The sequence below is a fragment of the Silene latifolia genome, chromosome Y (genome assembly GCF_048544455.1).
Source record: "Silene latifolia isolate original U9 population chromosome Y, ASM4854445v1, whole genome shotgun sequence".
In the NCBI taxonomy this organism is placed as follows: Eukaryota; Viridiplantae; Streptophyta; class Magnoliopsida; order Caryophyllales; family Caryophyllaceae; genus Silene; species Silene latifolia.
Genome location: NC_133538.1, coordinates 310,979,147 through 311,002,238, shown reverse-complemented (window position 1 = coordinate 311,002,238; position 23,092 = coordinate 310,979,147). Strand labels below are relative to the sequence as shown.

At 38.7% G+C, this 23,092-nt stretch overlaps 1 long non-coding RNA gene, 1 other non-coding gene and 1 pseudogene across 3 annotated transcripts; 1 reads left to right on the top strand and 2 right to left on the bottom strand.

The window, feature by feature from the left end:
• Nucleotides 1–21,366, bottom strand: LOC141633398 (uncharacterized). 2 transcript variants are annotated; one of them, XR_012538181.1, is made up of 5 exons: nt 21,316–21,366; nt 21,166–21,233; nt 1,498–1,591; nt 1,195–1,303; nt 1–384 (listed from the first exon to the last, which is right to left on the bottom strand). It is a non-coding gene; the product is annotated as an uncharacterized LOC141633398 (long non-coding RNA). The 2 variants fall into 2 exon arrangements; XR_012538182.1 differs by having other exon boundaries at nt 21,166–21,227.
• Nucleotides 1–23,092, bottom strand: part of LOC141633408 (alanine aminotransferase 2-like) — a 44,399-nt pseudogene that overhangs the window by 4,616 nt on the left and 16,691 nt on the right.
• Nucleotides 10,768–10,874, top strand: LOC141634615 (small nucleolar RNA R71). Its single transcript, XR_012539342.1, has one exon. It is a non-coding gene; the product is annotated as a small nucleolar RNA R71 (small nucleolar RNA).

The window sequence follows — 23,092 nt, the reverse complement described above, 5'->3', positions numbered from 1 at the left end:
ATTTTTTCATACTATTCGTAAACACGGAATACAAATCACTCGTAACCCTATCTTTTCAATTGAAATTAGTATCACTTAAACAACAATACAAGACCTTACATCGATGACCGATAAACTATTAAACTTAGTACCTTACAGTATAAGGAGCACAAGTGTAGGGTTCAATAGTCACTTTGCTTAAATCGTTGAAAGTTACAAGATACGTAATACATGTTGGTTGTGAGGTCTTGATCGAGTGTATCACATATATAATATTAAAGGTCATTATCACACATTACAAGGCAGCAACTTCCGGATAGCAATCATGAACCTTCATTTTCAAGGACCGCCACACTTGTTTGCATCTTTGATGCCAGAAAGTTACTGCCCGTTGCTCATTCCGACCTGCATGCTGACACAGTGGAAAGCTATAAGCCTGTTCATATTAGCTAGTGCGTATCTAAATTTGATGATATAACAAGGCCAAAACAAGTAAAACTATAACCACTCGTTAATCCCTAGGGAAACTTTTTTGTTTTAGAATTCACAAGTAAAAGATTTTACTAATATCAAGACTAACATTGAGAACCAATTAATCCCTGATGAAACTTTTTTCGTTCTAGAATTCACGAGAAAATGACCTTTAGGGATATATGTATGATTTCTATGAGATATTATCAACCTATACAAGGTGATTTCTAATTATTCCTTTTTCATTTTTCAAGTCCCTTAATCATGAAAATTCTAGTAGAATCCTATATCAATCAATAGAGTAGTGTTTTTTGTAAGAACAATACCTCTTACAACATACTCAGACAAACTCCAATTATGAGCTAATACTTTTTCTATAGAAAAAAGTTTCATCAAAATTATGCGAGCATGAGAGGACAAGCTCTCTCTCATCTAAAACAATGTAATTCTAATCTATTTGTAAAAAAATATTCGGGGTTCTTAAACAACATGCTTTTCACAAACCCAAGTGAAGCTAGAAATACAATCTTCCATTGAAAATTTTAATAATTTAACTATATTGTTGTGATTCGGACAGTGGTTTAAAGATAGGCTCACCAACATTTGGTACAACTTCTAGGCCAGAACGTGAATCTTGGTAATAAACAGATAGCCTAATTTTGTATAAGTGAGGTATGCTCATTACTTAGTAACAAGTATTCCTTAATAAACACATTTAATAATGGTAATAAGACTTATCATTACCTGTTTAATATCTGGTCATGCACACTCAGCTTTTTTGGTTAGACCATCCGCATTTCTCAGCACTATACTGGCCAAACAGTGACATGCAATTATCTCAGGTTTGTTTGACCTGAAACATAAAATTTGCTCAAGTACTAACGAACATGATATTTTCACAATGCCCAAGGCAAAAGCAGTTCACATTAGAACAAAATTTACGCATCAAGATGAGGGAATAAAATGAGTGTAAAACTTACAAAATGAGAGATGTTAGCCATATTATATTCTCATGCGTTTTCTACAATTTCTTTTTGAAGAACCCACCTGAAAACGTTCACATTAATTGGGTAACTTCGACTGAGACTCGCATCCGCAGCATTTTCATGTTCATCTTTCGGAAAAGAGGTGTCGAACACTCCTAAAAAATTAAGTAATTAATTACCAAGAGCATGACGAGTCAAAAACAATGTGAGTTGGACCAGGCTGAATGCAATTCATAAACAAGAACAAACGATTACGAGATACGCAACTAACAAGTCAAAATCACTGGGAAAATGAATCAAGTAGCAAATGATCAAACTCCCAACTGTTCCCTGTGGCAAGAGTTCAATATTACAAACTACGAAGTACTATGGCTACCTTGAGCAATAGGAAATGAAATTTCACCAAGTCACCAAAGACAACTTTTTCAGAGTATAACCAATGATTTTCAGATAATTAGATAATCATATAATACTCGCTGTATATTCTCTCTGTCCCGATCATTTGATTACCTATTCCGTTTTTGGGTGTCTCTTTCATTTGCCTACCTTTCAATATTCGGGTGGTTTTGTAAAAGTAATTTGCTCATCCAAGTAAACTATTGTCCACTTGTCATCCATTAGATACAACCGCAAATGGTCCCCTCCTATTTCCTCGGTTTTTGTGCCTAAATGTAAAGGTAAACAAATGGCCGGAACGAAGAGACTACATATTTAGAGTCCGACTAAAAATAATAATTTTTCGAGAGCCAAATTGTGATCAGGAGACAAGCAACATATTATCAACAACTCCAAATATGTATACACTACTTCTTTCCTATTTGCTACTCCAAGTTTGCGATTATCAACTAAATCCCATGTTCAACCAGTACAAGTGATGCGATCCCGCTAGGTGTTCACAAATTAAGATGTGGTCGTTGGTCACGGTCGAATCAAAACACAATTTATAGCTTAACAAGCAACTCTACAATTAGTAAAGAGGCAAGTAAAGGTCGGATCCCAAGGGACGGGAGTTGAAATGAGATTTCTATTGTAACTAGTGGTGTCTAAGGGGTGTCACAAATTGGGTTGATGTAGAAGGTTACTAAACTAGAATAACAATGAAAATAAACAAGCAAGATGAATAAAAAGGGGTGTAAACAATTGATTAAAGGCACTAGGGTGTCATGGGATTATAGGGGAATCATGGGATATGATCATACAAACATGTTCTCAAATTATAAGCAAGCAATTATTGTTGTGATGGATTGAGTTGGGTTATATCTTACAATCCTAGGAAAGTTTGGGTCCCGGAGCCGAATCGATTAGATTGTACAACACCTACAAGTCGACTTAATCTTCCCTACTCAACAACATGCATGGTCTAATGAGACTCGAGTTGGGTTATGTCTTACAAGTCTCATTGAAAAGATAGGAGATGATAGTAAATGCAAGGATTCATAGGCTTAGCATTTCATCAAATATAACATGTGCATGAGTTGAGATCAAAACAAGCAAGCAAATAAAACATGAAAGCATATTAATTTAAGCATGAATCATTCCCCATGTTGGTTTCCCTAATCACCCATTAACCCTAGCTAAGAGACTACTCACTCATTATCATGTTGATCATGCTAACAAGGTTGTCAATCATACCAACAATATGAAACATGATGAATAAATGAAAGTAATTAACAATAATTAAAAAGGGATTAAGAGATTATACCTACTAATGATTCCAATAATAAAGCAAGAATAATAGAAGTACTTGAATGCTAGATTGAGAGGTTGTCAATCTCCCAATAATAACCCAAATAATCTTCAATTACCCAAAATAAAGGATGAACAAAAGAGAGATTAAAGAACTAAAACTTGGATTAAAACTTGATTAATACTTGATTACAATATTGAAGAGAGATTTGATTGATATTAACTACACTAATTATTGATAAGAAGAACATGCTCCTCTAATTAGCCTAATGGGGTATTTATAGTGAAAATTAGGGAGGATGCATTAGGGTTAACTAAGGGCTAAACTAGTAATTACACTTTTTAAGTTGAGCAAGGAGGACCCGGTATTTCTCGAGAGAAGGGCTTCTCTTTTCGTAGCTTGAAGAAGACAATCCGTCTTTGTGAAGAAATCCGGGCGGAATAAGGTCGGGACGGCCGGATTTGGGCGGTGGAATCCGAGCGGATTCTGGGAATCCGGTCGGATTGTTGAGGGGGAATCCGAGCGGATTCTCGCACGGGACGCCTCGGATTGTGCGAGAGGCCGGACGGGCGGATTGTTGACAATCCGCTAGGATTGTCGATCAAAGATAGTAACTTCTTCTTTTCTTCCCTTTTCTTCATAAATTCCTTGGGGATTTCCTTGGGGACTCAAGGATCTTTCCTCAACATTGCTCTTCTACTATGATATGTACAAAGGCCTTCTAATCTTGTCTCTCCTTGATGCTTGGTCATTGAATTCGATCAATTTGGTCTCGTTTTGCCATGAAAATGCAAGATTCTTACTCCTTTCCTACCAAGGGATTAAAATCTAAAAGAATATGCAAAACAAAGAACTAAAGATAAGAAATGACCCAAATAAGCACTAAAAAGCATGGAAACAAGGCTAATTCGGGGGCTAAATATGCGCCAATTATGGTCACATCAAATATCCCCAAACCGAACCTTTGCTCGTCCCGAGTAAAGAGGTGACAAAGACTAGGACCAATACTAACCTATCCTAATAATATAGCCGATATGAGACAATTAGCGGGTCTCACTCCGCCCCTTCAACTCACAACAAGACAACCATGAGGTAGGATGTCTTCTTGCAAGGCAAGGTGGGTCTTGCCAAAATGGCGACACATCCAAACATTAAGCACACAAAAACACATAATGGATGCATCTACAAAAAGAATAGCCACTTTCCTCATCTAAGTGGCGGAAATTACCTACAAGGGAAGCAATTCAAGGGTACACAATCCTTCATAGATGCAATTTGTTCAAACTACTAAGCCTAGAAGGATACCAATAAATCACCTCCAAGTTGTGTCAAGCTAGGGTACCTTTGTCCTCAATCGTTAAATGCTTTTGTCAAGAGTAGTCCCTATGGTGTTAGAAACACTGGAGGATCGCGGAATTCCCCCTCTTGCCTAGACAAGAAGAAGGGTCGTCCCCTCTCTACCATGCACAAAAATGGATAAGATGGAAAAGGGATCGATAGTATTTGAGTTTCATTTTGGGAGTTTGCTTTTGTTTTTGTTTTTCCCCCCAATTTCTTGTGGCATTTTACATTTGAGAACACTTTATTTGCCATTTCTTTTTGATCTTTGGCATTTCAACACTTGACAACTTTTTGCATTTCTTTTTGAACATTTTCAAAGTCACCCCAATTAGTAACGAGGGTGCCTTGTATTTGAAGCTTAGGAGTTCTATTTTTGCTCCTCTTTTCATTTGATGCATTTTTGCAAACTTTCTTTCACTTTTCATTTCATTGAACTCAAATTGATTTCTTTTTGTGCCCATTCCCTTTTGTTGACAAAAATATGGTAGAACATGGATGATGGATGCATGGTTTCAAGGGTCACCTTGGAATAAACGGTAGCCAAGGAGTTATCACACCACAAGGTACTCTTGACTAGGCCTTAATCCATGGGTCAAAGGATACTAGCATGACACATCCTAGGGTGTTTTACAAGCATTCTAACAAGCAAAGTCTTAAGAAGAAAAAGCATCTACTAGGGCCTATATACACTTGTCAAGCTTCCCAAATAGACGGTTTCACAAAATTTTTCTAACATGCAACTACATGCCATGATGCAACTAACATATAAACATCCTAATGCATATGATTCTATCAACTAATATGACATATAATCTAAATGCAAGTCTTAGATTCACATTGTTATACCGCATCAATCAAAATAAAGCCACATAGTCATTAACATAAAGAGGAAAAAGGAGATTGGAAAGATCATACCATGCGGTCTTCAATATCCTCATGTCTCGGATGTGGCGTAGTCAATCAATGTGAATAAGGATAAAACAAACACAATATATACAAGACAATATATACAAAGGAAATGAACTTGTTTTTTGGATTTTTCAATTTTTTCAATTTTTGAGATTTTTCAATTTTTATGGGTTTTTTGAATAAGAGTTAAATGTTAGAATTCCCATCCCCACACTAATATGGGCATTGTCCTCAATGGCCAAAATGATGGAAATTATGCAAAGATGATGCATGATTTCTATACTAAATGCAATCTATACTAAGCTACACTACATGATGCATGGTTTTTGTTATGACGGAGAGGATAATTTAGATTACCTCCCGTTGCGTATGCATTAACTTCCCCAAACCAAGTAAGACACTATTGCTAATGTCAAAGGATGGGTATAGTTCATGCATACACTATGCTATGCATGAAGCTAATTTGTCATTTTGGATTTTACAAATAGGAACAATAGAATAAGAACACCTCAATGGTACCGAGGTGTGAGTCCTTTGATGTTGCTAGGACTACTCCAACAATGATCAAAATGAAATAAAATACAAAGAGATATAGACAAACCATGGGAGTGTAGGAGTCTCCAAGGCTTGCTAGTCTTCCATCATGCTATCATCATCACCACTTCCCTCATGAGAAGTGGTCACATTGCCACTTTCCTTGTCATTTGCTTCTTCACTTTCTTCCTCATCTTGTTCATCATCATCTTCACCATTTCTTTCTCCATCTTCACTTGCATCTTCCTAAATATTATCATCAACTTCTTCATCATTTCCAACAACCTCATTGTCTCCCACCACGTCCCTAGATGCACCCGGAAATAAGACTTCTCTATCCGCCCTACAAGGCAAAGGACAAGATGGATCAAGGAGTCCTTGCCTAGCTAGATGTAGGAGGGGTGGATATTGAGCCAAATACGCATTTTTCCGATCTTCATGGGCTTGCTTGTGCATTGCTTGCATGAGAAGAGTCACATAGTCTTTCCCAATTTCAATTCCTTCCGGCTTGAACTCTTCATACTCAAAGGGGTAAGGTGGTATGACAATGGAAGAGGAGGGGGTTTCAAGATCACCCTTTTGTTGTTGAATGATATACTCGGCTTCTTCGGAAAGGGGAAGTAGATAATTGGTCCGGTGGACACTTAGGCGACAAATGTTCGAGGGCAAGGTGAACGATCTAGCTTCACTAGTTAGCCATCCATACTCAGTGTCAAGGGGGTTATGGGCAACCCACTTGAACTTGTTAATCATAATATGCATATCAATAAGATGGCCACCTTCCTTTGCTTTGTACTTCTTATCCTTATTGAAATTAGGATCAAAGTGCTTAGCTAGGACCGTGACTAGGCCGCCATTGACAATAACGGTCGTGCCCTTCTTCCCACTATCAACATTGAGCCATCTATCAACCAATAGCCTCAAAGAATTGTAAGGCTTGGTGTGAATTCTTCCGATTCAAAGCCGATTCAAGGAGAATAAAATCAAGTCTTGTGAAATGATTGGTGTCTTTCCTAGCAATTATGGTATTTCCCACAACCTTGTGCCATACTCTTATGCCCGGATGATGGACCAAAAGAGCACGACATGCATGAAAATCCTCAAATTTCTTCCCGGAGATTGCCTCCCAAAGAGGCTCGGGGTCATACTTTCCATAATTCTTAAGATAACTCGATTCATCACTAAGACCCAAAATTTCACCTAATTCCGTAAAGGTAATGCGTCTACTAACATTAGCTAGACGAAACTCGAGATTTTCTCTATTCTCAACTTTGGTGACTTTCAAAGAACTTAAAAATTCCAAGACAAGGGAGGGGTATGTCAATTCCTTTGTTTCAAACAATTTCTTCAACCCCATGGCTTTGAAAAAGGCTTTTGTTTGTTCAAGAACACCCAATTTTTCCAAGGCATTTTTACATATGAATTTGGTGGATTGAATAGATTTCATAGCAAACTTGACAAAGGTATTTCTATGGGTATCGGAAATAAAAGTTACCTCCGGATAATGCAAAAGTTGATTAATTACCGGAGTAGAAGATGTTGATGGTCCCATAGAAGGTTGTTGTTGTTGTTGCACTTCCAAGTTTGGTGTTGCCACCACCATAGCCAAAGCTTTCTTTGTTTGAAGAGCCTTTTGCCTTTGTGAGAGTGCCTTAGCCTTTGGTGCCTTTGTTGCTCCCTTAGTCCTTGCCATTGATGAGCTTAACCAAGAAAAGAGTGAAAAATCTTCAATTTGTAGTATGCCCAAATCGATTTGAAGGTGAAAGGCTTTGCCTTTATGAAAACAAAAATCGACTCAAAGGTTGAAGATTTTGTTCTTGGTTTTGATTTTTGTTGAAGATGGAGTGATTAATTTGTTGTTGGAAGGATGGTTTGATTTGATTTTGGTGAATGTTGTTGAGGGTTTTTGTTTTTATGATGGAGAGGATGAGGGTTTTGATGTTGTGGGTAGTGTTTATGAATGAATGAATGAATGAATGAATGAAGGTGGGAGGGGTTTTAAAGAGACCGAAAATTTCAAAACTGCAGGAGCAATCCGTGCGGATTAGGCTCAATCCGTGCGGATTATGCTTCTTCTACCTTTGCAAAAACTCGCCTAAAGACGGGCGGATTTGGTACAATCCGCTCGATTTACTTGAACACGGACGGGCGGATTTTTCCAAAGACGGACGGATTTGTCCCGAGAAAATTTGCTTGTTTTCCTCACCAAAAGACGGGCGTCTTTCTCACAAGACGGACGGATTCTTCAGTATGGGCGGATTTTCGAAATCCGCTCGATTCTTTAACAGATCAAGAAAATTTCGAAATTCAGCTCGATTCAAGACGGCGTCTTTCTGCGCAGGACGCTCGGATTGCATAAGACGGGCGGATTCTTTGGAATCCGCTCGGATTCTTCCCCTATGTACACGGATTCAGTTCCACCCGTGCACAGCGCATCCCCTTTATCATTCTTCCATTCTTTCTTTCAAGTCTTGTGTTCTTCATTGTGGGGGCACTACTAAGGCAAGGATAGCCTAGGCAATTGCCATCCCCACACTAAGGTAAGGCACTACACATCAATTGAAATTGTTAGTCCCTCCCTCACTTCTCTCTTACATGACAATTATTTTGATCAAAGTAAATAAAAATCCAAAGATGACAAAAATGCAATACAAGAATTGAAATGTAAGTTAGGGAGTTAGAAATATTTACAAGTGGTGGTTTAGGGAGGACTCCACCAAACTCTCATTCTCGATGAGATGTCAAGGGGGCATGTTCAAGGTGTTGTTGATGTTGCTCAACACCTTGAAGAAGTAATCAAAAGCTTGTTCATTATTATGGTAGAGGTCCTCAATAGACCGTGGCCTTTGTTGTTGATCATGATCGATGGCATGCCCAATGTAGGGATTAAAAATCCCTTCAAATTCGTCGTCCCAAAGACCACAAACTTCATTGAGTTGATCATTGAAAATCTCTTGCTTAGATGGAGACAACTCTCCCAATTTCTTCTCTTGGCCAATGAGGCCATCCTCTTCTTCCTTGGTTGATTTTGATGAGCTTTGCAAGCTCTCCTTGTTACTATTCACTTGCTCTTTGAATGGAGCATCTTCAATTTTCTTCCTCCATTGGAGTTCCGATTTCTTCCTTTCATCTTTTCGGCTATAATGATCAATCATGAAACATGGCTCATGCAAACGAGGAGCTCTCATAGTCTTGTCAAGATTAAAAGTTATGCTTTCATCTCCCACTTCTAGAGTGAGCTCTCCATGTTTCACATCAATCACCGCACCGGCGGTGTGTAGGAAAGGTCTTCCTAGGATGATTGGAATGTTGGAATCTTCCTCCATATCAACAATGACAAAGTCCACCGGGATGAAAAACTTCCCAATTCGCACGGGGACATCTTCCCATATCCCTAACGGTGTCTTCGTCGATCTATCAGCCATTTGGAGTGTGATATTGGTGCATTTAAGCTCTCCCATCCCTAACCTTTTACTTACCGAGTACGGCATGACACTCACACTAGCCCCTAGATCACATAAGGCTTTGTTGATCGTCGTGTCGCCAATGGTACACGGTATTGAGAAGCTTCCCGGATCTTTTAACTTTGGAGGTGAACTCCCTTGAAGTATTGCACTACTCACCTTAGTGAAGGCGATAGTCTCAAGTTTCCGGATTGACTTCTTCTTTGTGAGGATATCTTTCATGTATTTCGCATAGGCCGGAACGTGATTGATTAATTCCGTGAAAGGAATTGAGACTTCTAAATTCTTCACAATTTCCATGAACTTTCCAAGTTGATCATCAAATTTGGGCTTGGCTTGACGACTTGGAAAAGGAAGTCTAATCACAATGGGCTCCTTCTCTTTGGCATTGTCTTCATTTTTCTTTGAACTTTCTTCTTTTGATGATTCTCCATCTTTGGAGTTTTGCACAATTTCTTCCTTTTCACTAGCTTCCACAACTTCATCCTCAACTTGCTTCTTTGGTGCTTCATACCTTGTACCACTTCTCAAGTGAATGGCACTAACCGTTTCATGTCTAGGGGGACTACTTTGAGGTGGTAATTGCCCCTTTTGTCTTTGTGAGCTTGAAGATGCTAGTTGAGTCAATTGTGTTTCCAACATCTTGGTGTGAGCTAGAATGTTGTTGATGGTGGTTTCTTTTGCTTGGCTATCTTTTTGCATTTGGGTGAAAAATTCTTGTTGATTCTTTTGCATTTGGAGGACCGCTTTTTGGACATCAAAGCCTTGGTCATTTTGGTGATTGTATGGATTTTGATTTTGGTAACCTTGGTTTTGATTGTAAAAGGGTCTTTGATTTTGGTTTCTCATGGGTGGTGGAGTGTATGTTGTTTGAGGGTTTTGAACATTTTGGCTTTTGTATGAGAGATTTGGATGGAACTTGGTGTTTTCATTGTAAAAATTTGAATAAGGGGTACCACTTTTATATGCTTGAAAAGCATTCACTTGTTCGGTTGTTCCCCTACACTCACTTGGGTCATGACCCAAAGTTCCACAATTCTCACATATCACACTTGGGATTGATGAGGATGCCGTCATGGCATTGACATGATACTTCGATGATTTTAAGTTTTCCTCAAGTCTAGCCATAGCTTGTTCAAACTTCAAGTTGATTGTATCGATATGGGAGCTTAGTTGGGCACCTAATTGAGTAACGGCGTCCACTTCATATTTTCCTCCTCTAGTAGCCTTGCGAGGCCTACTATATTGTGAATTGTGGATTGCCATCTCTTCAATTTTGCTCCAAGTTTGGTTGTCATCAACCTCGGTGAACATCCCATTCGATCCCATATTGAGAATGTTCCTAGAATCTTCATATAAACCATTCCAAAATTGTTGTACCAAAAATCATTCGCTAAGTCCATGGTGAGGACATGAGCGACAAATTTCCTTGAACCGCTCCCAAGCTTCATACAAAGACTCTTCATCCCTTTGCTTAAAACCCGTAATTTGAGCTCTTAGCATGTTGGTGTTTTCCGGTGGGTAGAATTTTTTGTAGAAAGCTAGAGCCAACTTCTTCCAAGAATCTATTCCAAGGGTGGCCTTATCAAGGCCCTTCAACCATTGCTTTGCGGTGCCGATTAAGGAAAAAGGAAATAAGACCCATCTAATTTGGTCTTGAGTCACGCCCGTTTGAGAGATAGCATCACAATAATCGCAAAAGGTTTCCATATGAGAATGAGGATCCTCACTAGGCATCCCCCCAAATTGGCTCCTCTCAACTAGTTGGATGAAGGCGGACTTGGCAATAAAATTTCCGGTGAGATGTTGCGGTGTAGGAGTACCATTCGGTAGATTCTCCTCGGTGGAGTGAGTGTGACGAGAATTTTGGCATTGTAGGCGGATTTTGTGGGGTATTGTGTAATGGGTTTTCTTCTCCTTCTATTGCGAAAGGATTGACAAACTCACTAGTGGGTTGAACAACTTCACCAACACCTCTCAAATTCCTCCTAACAAGTCTCCTATTGTTCGTCAAGGTTCTTTCGATTTCACGGTCAAAAGGTAACAAATCACTTTGTAACCTTCTAGACATGCAAAATATCAAACAACTCAAAAACAATTAGAACAAACCTTGAGGAGTTTTACTTCCTCAAGGTGAAGAAAGACACAACTAATAACAATAAAAAGAAATCTAAGTCAAACAAACAACGTCCCCGGCAACGGCGCCATTTTTGGTGCGATCCCGCTAGGTGTTCACAAATTAAGATGTGTTCGTTGGTCACGGTCGAATCAAAACACAATTTATAGCTTAACAAGCAACTCTACAATTAGTAAAGAGGCAAGTAAAGGTCGGATCCCAAGGGACGGGAGTTGAAATGAGATTTCTATTGTAACTAGTGGTGTCTAAGGGGTGTCACAAATTGGGTTGATGTAGAAGGTTACTAAACTAGAATAACAATGAAAATAAACAAGCAAGATGAATAAAAAGGGGTGTAAACAATTGATTAAAGGCACTAGGGTGTCATGGGATTATAGGGGAATCATGGGATATGATCATACAAACATGTTCTCAAATTATAAGCAAGCAATTATTGTTGTGATGGATTGAGTTGGGTTATATCTTACAATCCTAGGAAAGTTTGGGTCCCGGAGCCGAATCGATTAGATTGTACAACACCTACAAGTCGACTTAATCTTCCCTACTCAACAACATGCATGGTCTAATGAGACTCGAGTTGGGTTATGTCTTACAAGTCTCATTGAAAAGATAGGAGATGATAGTAAATGCAAGGATTCATAGGCTTAGCATTTCATCAAATATAACATGTGCATGAGTTGAGATCAAAACAAGCAAGCAAATAAAACATGAAAGCATATTAATTTAAGCATGAATCATTCCCCATGTTGGTTTCCCCTAATCAACCATTAACCCTAGCTAAGAGACTACTCACTCATTATCATGTTGATCATGCTAGCAAGGTTGTCAATCATACCAACAATATGAAACATGATGAATAAATGAAAGTAATTAACAATAATTAAAAAGGGATTAAGAGATTATACCTACTAATGATTCCAATAATAAAGCAAGAATAATAGAAGTACTTGAATGCTAGATTGAGAGGTTGTCAATCTCCCAATAATAACCCAAATAATCTTCAATTACCCAAAATAAAGGATGAACAAAAGAGAGATTAAAGAACTAAAACTTGGATTAAAACTTGATTAATACTTGATTACAATATTGAAGAGAGATTTGATTGATATTAACTACACTAATTATTGATAAGAAGAACATGCTCCTCTAATTAGCCTAATGGGGTATTTATAGTGAAAATTAGGGAGGATGCATTAGGGTTAACTAAGGACTAAACTAGTAATTACACTTTTTAAGTTGAGCAAGGAGGACCCGGTATTTTCTGAGAGAAGGGCTTCTCTTTTCGTAGCTTGAAGAAGACAATCCGTCTTTGTGAAGAAATCCGGCCGGAATAAGGTCGGGACGGCCGGATTTGGCGGTGGAATCCGAGCGGATTCTGGGGAATCCGGTCGGATTGTTGAGGGGAATCCGAGCGGATTCTCGCACGAGACGCTCGGATTGTCGCAGAGGCCGGACGGGCGGATTGTTGACAATCCGCTCGGATTGTCGATCAAAGATAGTAACTTCTTCTTTTCTTCCCTTTTCTTCATAAATTCCTTGGGAATTTCCTTGGGGACTCAAGGATCTTTCCTCAACATTGCTCTTCTACTATGATATGTACAAAGGCCTTCTAATCTTGTCTCTCCTTGATGCTTGGTCATTGATTTCGATCAATTTGGTCTCGTTTTGCCATGAAAATGCAAGATTCTTACTCCTTTCCTACCAAGGGATCAAAATCTCAAAGAATATGCAAAACAAAGAACTAAAGATAAGAAATGACCCAAATAAGCACTAAAAAGCATGGAAACAAGGCTAATTCGGGGGCTAAATATGCGCCAATTATGGTCACATCAACAAGTCATAATTTTTGAGTTTAAAAAGGTTCATAACTTTCTTTGTTTTAGATATTCTCAACAAACCCAAGCAAGAGAACCATGCCACAACATCAATGCAATGAATCCATAAACCTATAACAATCTTCCAAAATTTCTGCACAATCTAATTCTCCATACCTCAAAAAGGAAGAAAAAAGTAAAAATAACCACTCCTGTCTAGTGAAGGGCTATTGCCCTCTTCTTGCATCACGAAAGTGAACCGCAATGAGTAAGCCCGATAATTAGGAAGATTCCTTATCACATCATTTGGGAAGGCAAAAATAATTAACACCACCGCCCAATTAAATCAAAATGAATCATTCAAAAGTCAATTGCCAAGAGAAATCAATACAAAAACAAATTAACAAGCACCAAACTAAATCTGAAACCTCGGAAATCTGATCAAAAATCTCTAACTCCTACCCACGAAAACCTCCTAACATAGGTTAAAGACGCCATTCATTTAAACCCAAGCACCGCACTAAATCTAAAAAAACAACTCAAAAACTAAGAGAATGGCAATAATTAAGCAAACCCAATAATAACGATAAGTCTGCAGATCGAACAAGCAACAACAGTACAATAGCAATGAAAATTAAGCATACTACCAAATGACTGAAGAGAGAGAATGAAGAGAGAGAGAAACACTAAAAACCACAAAAAAAAAGCACCTGAATTAACCTAGTTTTTGTTACGCAGCCATGACAGTTTCCAAAAATAAAGGAAGATCTTCATCGTCTTCATCACATACAAAAAATTCCAAAAATAGAGTCTTACCTCTAGATTTTACTGTTGCTGGGCCTTCTTCGTCTGTCATTAAAATCTCTAACCCAGTTGACCTTCAACCTCTGGATTTAGACGACCTTGTGACTGATGAAGAAGCTGAAGAATGGATTACTCAGAACAGAGGGAAAAATAAGCAAGTTTTGGAAACCATCGTGAAAGAGCCTGATATGCTGCAATTTTCTGAAGCGGAGGTACAGGTAGAGCTTGACTTTTGGAAAAACTCTGTAATTTGCTATATTCTGGGGGCAAACCCGCCATGGGATGTGGTGGAGGGGTTTATCCATCGTTTATGGGCATCTTATTATGTTGATCGTATTTCATTCCTCCCTAGTGGTGTTTTCTTAGTTCGATTTGGGAAACAGGCTGACCAGGAAGCTGTGTTACAGCAGGGACACTATTTGTTTGACAACAAGCCCTTGGTTGTCAAACGTTGGTCTAGCAATGAACCTCTGACCAAAAGTGCTGTCACTGTTGTACCAGTTTGGATTCGATTGATGCATTTACCACTCAAGTTCTGGGGGAAATGTATACCTAAAATTGCTGGTCTTGTGGGGGATTTTGTGCGTTGTGATGGTGCTACAGAGGATAGAACGCGATTGGAGTGTGCCCGGGTAATGATTGATGTCCCGTTTGGTGAGCCAGTTGCTGATAAGGTCACCTTCTTGAATGAGAAAGGGGAAAAAGTGGTTGTTAAGATTGTATGTGAATGGAATCCCATCTCATGTAAGGTTTGTGGAGGCATCGGTCATGAGGGGCAGGCTTGTGTGAAGAAAAAGCAGAAGCCCATACCCAAGGTTACTCAGAAATGGCAGCCAAAGGTTCCTCCTAAGGTAGCTAACCCTAAGACCACTCAGAAGATTGCACCAGCAGCACCTAAACCTCATACACCAAAACCTGTTACTCCAACAGGGGCCCTTATTACCCCTGTGGAGAAACAGCCTGATTTTCCGGTGCAATGGTCTAAAAATGGTACTTATAAGATGGCTACCCCTGCTAGGGCTGTGATAAGGTTGAGTAGACAAGAACTTATTGATAAGGGTTTTAATTCTGTTAAGTTTGGGAACCAATCTTTCTTGGAAGCACTTAATAATGCTACCCCAAAAGTTGGTATTGGAACGCAGAAGAGTGTAGTACTCCCTGAGGGGGGTGGTTCTCAATGATAGGCGTGTGGAACATAAGGGGGTTAAATAGTCCTGCTAAGCAAAAGCATATTAAATGGTTTCTACATAAGCATAGAGTTGGATTATTTGGCCTCCTTGAGACGAAGGTTAAACCTTCATCTCTAAATCGAATTAGTACTAATGTTTGTGATGGTTGGTGTGTGTCCACTAATACACAGTGGCATAAAGGAGGTAGAATTTGGGTACTTTGGCAACTAGGAATGTATCAAATTCACTTCCTTGAGTATAATGCTCAATTCATACATATGTTGGTGGATGAATTGGGTACTGGATACTCCTTTTATTGCACTATTGTTTATGCTTTTAATGGAGTTGGTGAGAGGAAGCCTCTTTTGGATAGACTTAGACACTTCAGTGATCATATTCAGGGGCCATGGCTTGTGTGTGGAGATTTCAATACTGTACTTAAACCTGCTGAAAGGCTTGGAGGTAATAGTACAGAAGAGGAAATGACTGACTTTCAGGCCTGTGTGGATTACTGTGACATTCAAGATAGTCCTGCAACTGGTTCCTTCTTCACGTGGAACAACAAGCAGGAGCCTCTTACTAGAGTCTATAGTCGGCTAGATAGGGTTTTGGTTAACAAGGAGTGGCTTGCTCAGAGACCTGATGCCTCTGCTCATTTTCTGGTGGAAGGCTACTTTGATCATACCCCTTGCCTCATTCAGAATTCTTTGAGCCCTCATAATAAGAAGAAATGTTTTAAATATTTTAACATGTGGAGTGGTGTGCCTCAGTTTCTTTCTACTGTACAGGATACTTGGAAAAATTGGATTTATGGTTCACCCATGTTCAGAGTGGTTAGGAAATTGAAGATCCTGAAAAAACCTCTGCAAAGTTTGAATTCTGAGCTCTTTGCTGTTGTTGAGCATAAGGCTGTTAGAGCTTGGCAGCATTTGGAATATATACAGGAACTGCTAAGACATAACCCTACTGATGCTGCTCTTATTTCTGCTGAAATAATTGCTGCTACTGAATATAAGGACCTGCAGGTTGCCAGGGATAGTTTTCTCATTCAAAAATCTAAGGCTACCTGGTTAAAGGATGGTGATAGCAATACTAAGTTCTTCCACAGTGCTATTAGGGGAAGACAGTCCCTGAATAGGGTGTTGAGAATTGCAGATGAGCATGGCACTGTTTGTTCTGATCCTGCACTTATCCAACAAGCTTTTCTGAATTTTTATACTAACCTGCTGGGTAAGGCTACTACTGTTCAACCTGTTAATGTTGCTGTTGTTCAACGAGGAGCTGTCTGTACCTCTGAACATTGGGACACCCTTTTACAACCTGTTTCTAACCAAGAGATTAAAGATCCTGTCTTTTCTATCCCAACCCATAAGGCCCCTGGACCTGATGGGTACTCCAGTGGCTTCTTCAGGGATGCCTGGACTGTGGTTGGGGATGACTGTTGCAAGGCTGTGCAGGATTTCTTCATTAATGGTGCTCTTCTCAAGCAGCTTAATCACACCTTCATTACCCTTATACCCAAAGTTAACCTGCCTGAGAATGTGACCCAATTCCGTCCTATATCTTGCTGCAACCTCATGTACAAAGTAATCTCTAAAATTCTTTGCACTCGTTTGGCTAAAGTTCTACCTGACATAATTAATCTGAGTCAAGGTGGTTTTATCAAAGGGCGTAATATTATTGAGAATATCTTGGTTTGTCAAGATGTTATTAGACTCTATAATAGAGCTTCTGTGTCTCCTAGATGTCTGATTAAAGTTGATCTCAAGAAGGCTTACGACTCAGTTAACTGGAGTTTTCTGAATCAGATGTTAGAGGCACTGAACTTTCCTCCCAAGATTATTCATTTACTCATGGAATGTATCTCCACTGCTTCCTACTCTTTGGTTTTAAATGGTGAACCTTTTGGGTTCTTTCAGGGGAAACAAGGCCTTAGACAGGGAGACCCTTTATCTCCTCTCCTGTTTACTATAGCCATGGAGTATTTATCTAGAGTCTTGCATTTAACTACTACTGTTATGGACTTCAGATATCATTCTCTGTGTGCTAGGCTTAACTTGTGTCACTTAATGTTTACGGATGACTTGCTTTTATTCTCAAAGGGGGACACAAAGTATGTTATGGTACTTCTGAGATCTTTTGCTATGTTTTCTGCTGCCTCTGGTCTCCATATGAATCAGCAGAAGTCTAATATATATTTCAATGGTGTTAAAAGAGCTGATAAGGATCAGATTATAGCTGCTTCTGGCTGTACTGAGGGGCACTTGCCTTTCAAGTATTTAGGTGTTCCCATTACAGCAGGGAAGTTGAAAACTAAGGATTGTGAGGTCCTTATAGAGAAAATTGTTGAGAAAATTCGAAGTTTTGGAGCTAAAAAATTGTCTTATGCGGGTAGATTGCTGATGGTCAAGTCAGTGTTATCCTCTCTGTATACTTACTGGACCAATATTTTCCTTCTCCCTAAAGGTGTGCTAAGGAGGATAGATAGTATTTGCAGAAACTATTTATGGGATGGTACAAGCAATTATCTTCGAGTTCCTATGGTAGCATGAGATCAGGTTTGCTGCCCTGTCAAGGAAGGTGGATTGGGCATTCGTTATAGCCTGACCTGGAATGAAGCCACTGTTGGGAAGTTAGCTTGGTGGGTGTATAGTAAGCCAGACAGTTTATGGGTCAAATAGGTGCATCAAGTTTATATAAAGAGCTCACCCTGGGATGATTATCTTCCAAAAGCTCATATGGGGGGCAATTGGAAGGATATTTGTAAAACTAAGAATTTACTTAAACCTGGTTACAGTCATGTGTTTGGCTTGCTGACTTGAAAGGGTATACTGTTTCCTCGGGCTATGAGTGGCTGAGGAAAAAGGAGCACAAGGTTGGGTGAGCAACTTTGGTTTGGAACCCATGGTGCTTGCCTAAGCATTGCTTTCTGAATTGGCTAATGTTTAGGAGTGCCCTCCCCCTCAAGGACAGGCTGCTGCGACATGGAGTTAGTTTAGATGATCAATGCTGTATCTGTTGTAATTCAACTGAAAGTATGCTTCATCTGTTTCAACAATGCAGGTACGTCTCTACTATTCTGGAACTGATTTCAGCCAAGCTGCATATCCCTACTCCCAAGGGCAATGCTATTATATGGATAGGTAGGAGACATTGGTCAAGAGGAGAGACTGCCGTTTGTCTGTTTGCTTTCATGGCTGTGTATTATAATGTTTGACAGCAGCGTAATTCGGCTCGGTTGAAAGGACTCATTGCTCACCCTGAATATGTGGTAGCTCAAATATTTAAGGTGTTGCAAATTAGAGTAAGGCAATGTAATAATATATTTACTAGTGCTAATCGTGTATGGCTCAACTCAATTGGTCTATAAAATTGAGTTGATGTAACATTGTGGTGATAGCTTGTAATAGCTTTTGTGCTTAATGAAATTACTAACATTCCACCAAAAAAAAAAAAAAAAAAAAAAAAAACGATAAGTCTGCAACAAAAAAAAACACCAGCAGTCACACACTACTTCCAGCAAACACTCGCAACCATCGTACCGTGTTCGTCGCTCTTACTCTAACCGTATGATACGCAGTCACGAAAAAAATCTGGGGTCCCGCGATCATTAGTACACAAAATTCTGACCCGGATTTATTTTTTCATGGGAAATTAAAAGGAAGGACTGAGGAGGGGATAAAAACGAGGAAATGGAGAAGGTTATCTGGGGTAAAATGATATCCATAGTCGGCGGTATGAAAATTACTGTTGGTTTATCAAGGCTGTGGTACCAGGCTGCTAAAACTGCTTTGCAGCCGCAAAGTCTAAGTGTAACAGGTGATACCGGAAGCTTAATTTTGTTGTACACAAGCAATAGAAGAGAGTTCTTAGTGAAAGCAGAGAACTGAGAACACAATATAAAAGATAAAATGATTAAGCTTAGTGTAAGGGAAACAGTATGAGGTAGTATGGAACAGCCAAAAACAAAACATAAAGGTGATCATACTCAGAAAATAAGAATTTACAAAGAAGCCCAATTTTTATTTCTCCTTCCTCCCCAACAATCCCCATGTATGAGACAAGACCTAAGAAAAGTGTAAGCCACTATCTCTACGAATCAATCGTGAATCTCATGTTTACTACTATGATCAATTACCTGCACCTCGCATCCCTGCCAACCCTCCCTCAACTCAACAATCACACTCCCTGATTCCGCCACTTCACCAATGTCATTGTCACTTGTGCCACCAACTTATGTCGATGACGCCGTCTATTTTAAAGACTGATCAGGGGAAAAATACACCTGCTAGTTTTAGATATCCTAAAAAAGCACTGCTAATTTCAAATCTCGTAAAGGCGGATCATGAAAAAAAAAACAGAGAATTGTGATCATGCCAAGAAAATAAGAAACTGTCAAGAAACCTTATTTATATTTCTCCTTTCTCCCTAACAATCACCATATATAAGACATGTCTAAGCTACTATCTCCACGAATCACTTGCCAAGTTCAAGCTTGTTATTGTTATTCTCAGCTACAACACAACACCTCACAAGCACCAAAATGGCCCTCTTCAAAAGATAACCTTGTTGTTAATACCAACTGCGACAATAAGCTCACCTCATTAAAAAGCCAACTCTAAAATTCCATAACTCCTACCAGCTTTTTCCTTATAAAAAGGAAATGAGCCGCCCAACAAGCAACAATGCATCCCAACTTCTTACACACGTCTCCTTTATCCCTTTACTAAATTCAATATAGGGCTATATCACCACCATGAATACATGCTTTTACTCTCCGGTTGCGATGATGCAGCCTAAACTCAAAGGATATATATGTTCTCGCGTTGTATGACGCATAAGAAATAGCTTCTACGCCTCATTTAATAATTACAATTAATGAGCCACATAAATATTATAAGACCATTATACGCAAAACAATGATCTTAAAAAACATTGTTATTTGTGATCCTTGAGTTCAATGCTGGTAAATCAATTGAACACAAAACATAATCTAACCACATTAAAACAGAAAAGTCACATTTGGAACTTGGAAGTCAGGGCAGCTAGTCTTCTGGCCACCAATCATCCTGACCTTTTGTAAAAGATAAACTTGACTGAATATGTTTGGTCATTAAACACTAATTACACTCTCAATAGTCACTGTATTTATTGATTATACATAATGGTTGCATAAGGCTGATAAATGAGTCTACATTCAGGCAGCATATATTTTTGTTTAATTTTTAAGATCTTAATCTTAGAAATGCACTTCTTTAGAGTCCAGTTTATTATCACACAGACGAAATCTGGAAAAGAGAGAAAGGAATTTCTTACCATCCTAAAATACAGGAATGAGCTAATGACTACTCCTAATTCTGCCACAAAGATCTAAACCAGAAAGATATTTACCGTACAATTCTATGAGACAGAGAATTATGTACTTTAAGACCTATTCTAACATTCCTACCATGTTTATTCACAAAATTAGGCCGTTGTTAACAATCGGTGCCTCCTAGCTGAGCCTATAAGTACAACAAACAATACGGAACACCTTCATTCACTATCATCTACTCAAATGTCGTCAAGTTTCAGAATACTCAAATTCCCACCTCCACTGAGAACAAAGGAAGTCCCCCGTCTTTGCTCACTAATTCTTATATACGACAGTCTCATCATAATCTATAGGTATTACGATAGACAACACCTAATCATCGAAATTACGATAAAAAAGCAAAAACAAGAAAATCAAATAACTATGGATATTCTCAAACTGAAAATAGCTCAAACATCGTAAACTATGGACAATCTAACTAATCAAACAATTTACCAAATCAACCAGTAATCATCATATTAAATTTAAAAATGAGAAAGGAGAAAAATGAAGATACCTAAGAGAAAATCTCCCACCAGTACCCTTGCAAAACCGACACCTTTGGGAGAGAGGGTAGATCTGTACCTACAATGATGAAGATCAGGTCTAATCTCGAAAAAAAAAAACAGATAAAATTAATTAAAGGAAGTTAAGATGAGAGAATGACTTGAGGAATGTTGAGACGGAGGTACTGAAGGGATTAGCTATGGAGTTTGTGTAACACCCCGATTTATAAAGGAGCCTCTAGCAAGACATTCCTAATAAACCGGACTGTTACCATCTCGGTTTCCCGAGGTAGTGAATAACAAATTAAACTCCAAGGCAAATTACATAATTTCTTTAACTTAACTTTTTACAAAACCTCATTTACATCAAATTACAAGAACTAACATAAATAAAAGTGAAAGTCTTCTAAATGATGATCTAGCTACTAAGTCTTCTGATCCAGTGTCTCACGCCCATCAAGCTCCCATCCTATCTCATAAACCCGTCAAGTCCGCTCCCCAATATTTGGATCGTCACGTGTTCACGAATACACACAGGTCAACCACGAGGTTGAGTAGGGAATACAATGAAACAACAAAATATGATATGCATGCTCCTCCGTCACCTCCACCTCCATCTCAACTCATATCTCATAACCCGAACGCCCACCATACCGATCCCCTTAGACTATATATATCGACCGTAGCCGATCCGCCATTTCCTGAGGACACCAGGGCAAGTCCTGCAGAACCCGCCTGGGCCTTATCACAACATCATCATCACTACACCACATCACCACAACATCCTCCATCTCCAATGCATATGAATGCGCAACAGTAAACAATGCAACACAATATGTATATCAATGAATGAAATCATGCCACCTACCAAAAATGTTGTGATAACATACTCAACACGATCGATCACAACCACATTCCAAAGATATAAATCATAACATAAATCAACAACCACGAAACAAGTCAACGTTCACAGTTTGGTCATATGAAACACAACAAGTCAACACAACTTAACAACAACGCTGATAAGTCAAGTGTATTTCCCTACCTTTTCGCAATCCAAGCTCACACAAGCAATCAATTATGAACCTTCACATATCCATCACCTACATAACATAATTATATATAATTACCACCTACTCAATCAAATAATCATGCACATAACCTAGACTCATCATAACTTAATAGGAATATCAACTTAAAGAACAAACACGATTTTTCCTGATTTTCCAGCACATGACAGACTCGGAATAAAATACATAACTAATTCCAGAAAAATCAAATTGATACAAGGCCAATTGAATTGGAACCCCATGAGTCTTAGCTACAAATTATATCTAACGTGTTTTTCCCAAATTCCATACTTATCAAGGGTTTCCAGACTGATTTCCAAAAACTGACAGAAACCGTCGCATAAAAAGTATTGATTCATAAAACGAGTTTAAAACATTATTTTTCAGAAATTCCAAATCCTATTATCATCTAGACTATACAAAGATTATGTATGAAGAAGCCTCATAACTGAATCGACATAAAAATTAAGGTTTCAAATCATTTTCCACAACCAAATCAGATTCGCGGACTTTTCAGCGACATGTTCATAAATAAATCACCTAGGACAAACCACAAAGAATTTGACTATGAGATTTTATATGCATAAACTAGACATCAAATAAACAGGACTCTCTTTTCAAACTTTTCGAAAAAGACGACTTTAAAACAGTATAAACAATGGAATGAAATCGACTTACAAACAGGGAATCGAATTAGGTTGGAATCGATGAGCAATCTTCAATCAAATGCAAGGATCGTGTGTGTGTGTGTTGGTGTGCATCGAAAAGAGGGAGGCGGGTGAGATGAGGGTTGTGTAGTGTTAGGGTAAAAATTAGGTTAAGAATTAGGTTAAAACATGATGTTGGGTGTTGGGTTAAACATGTTATT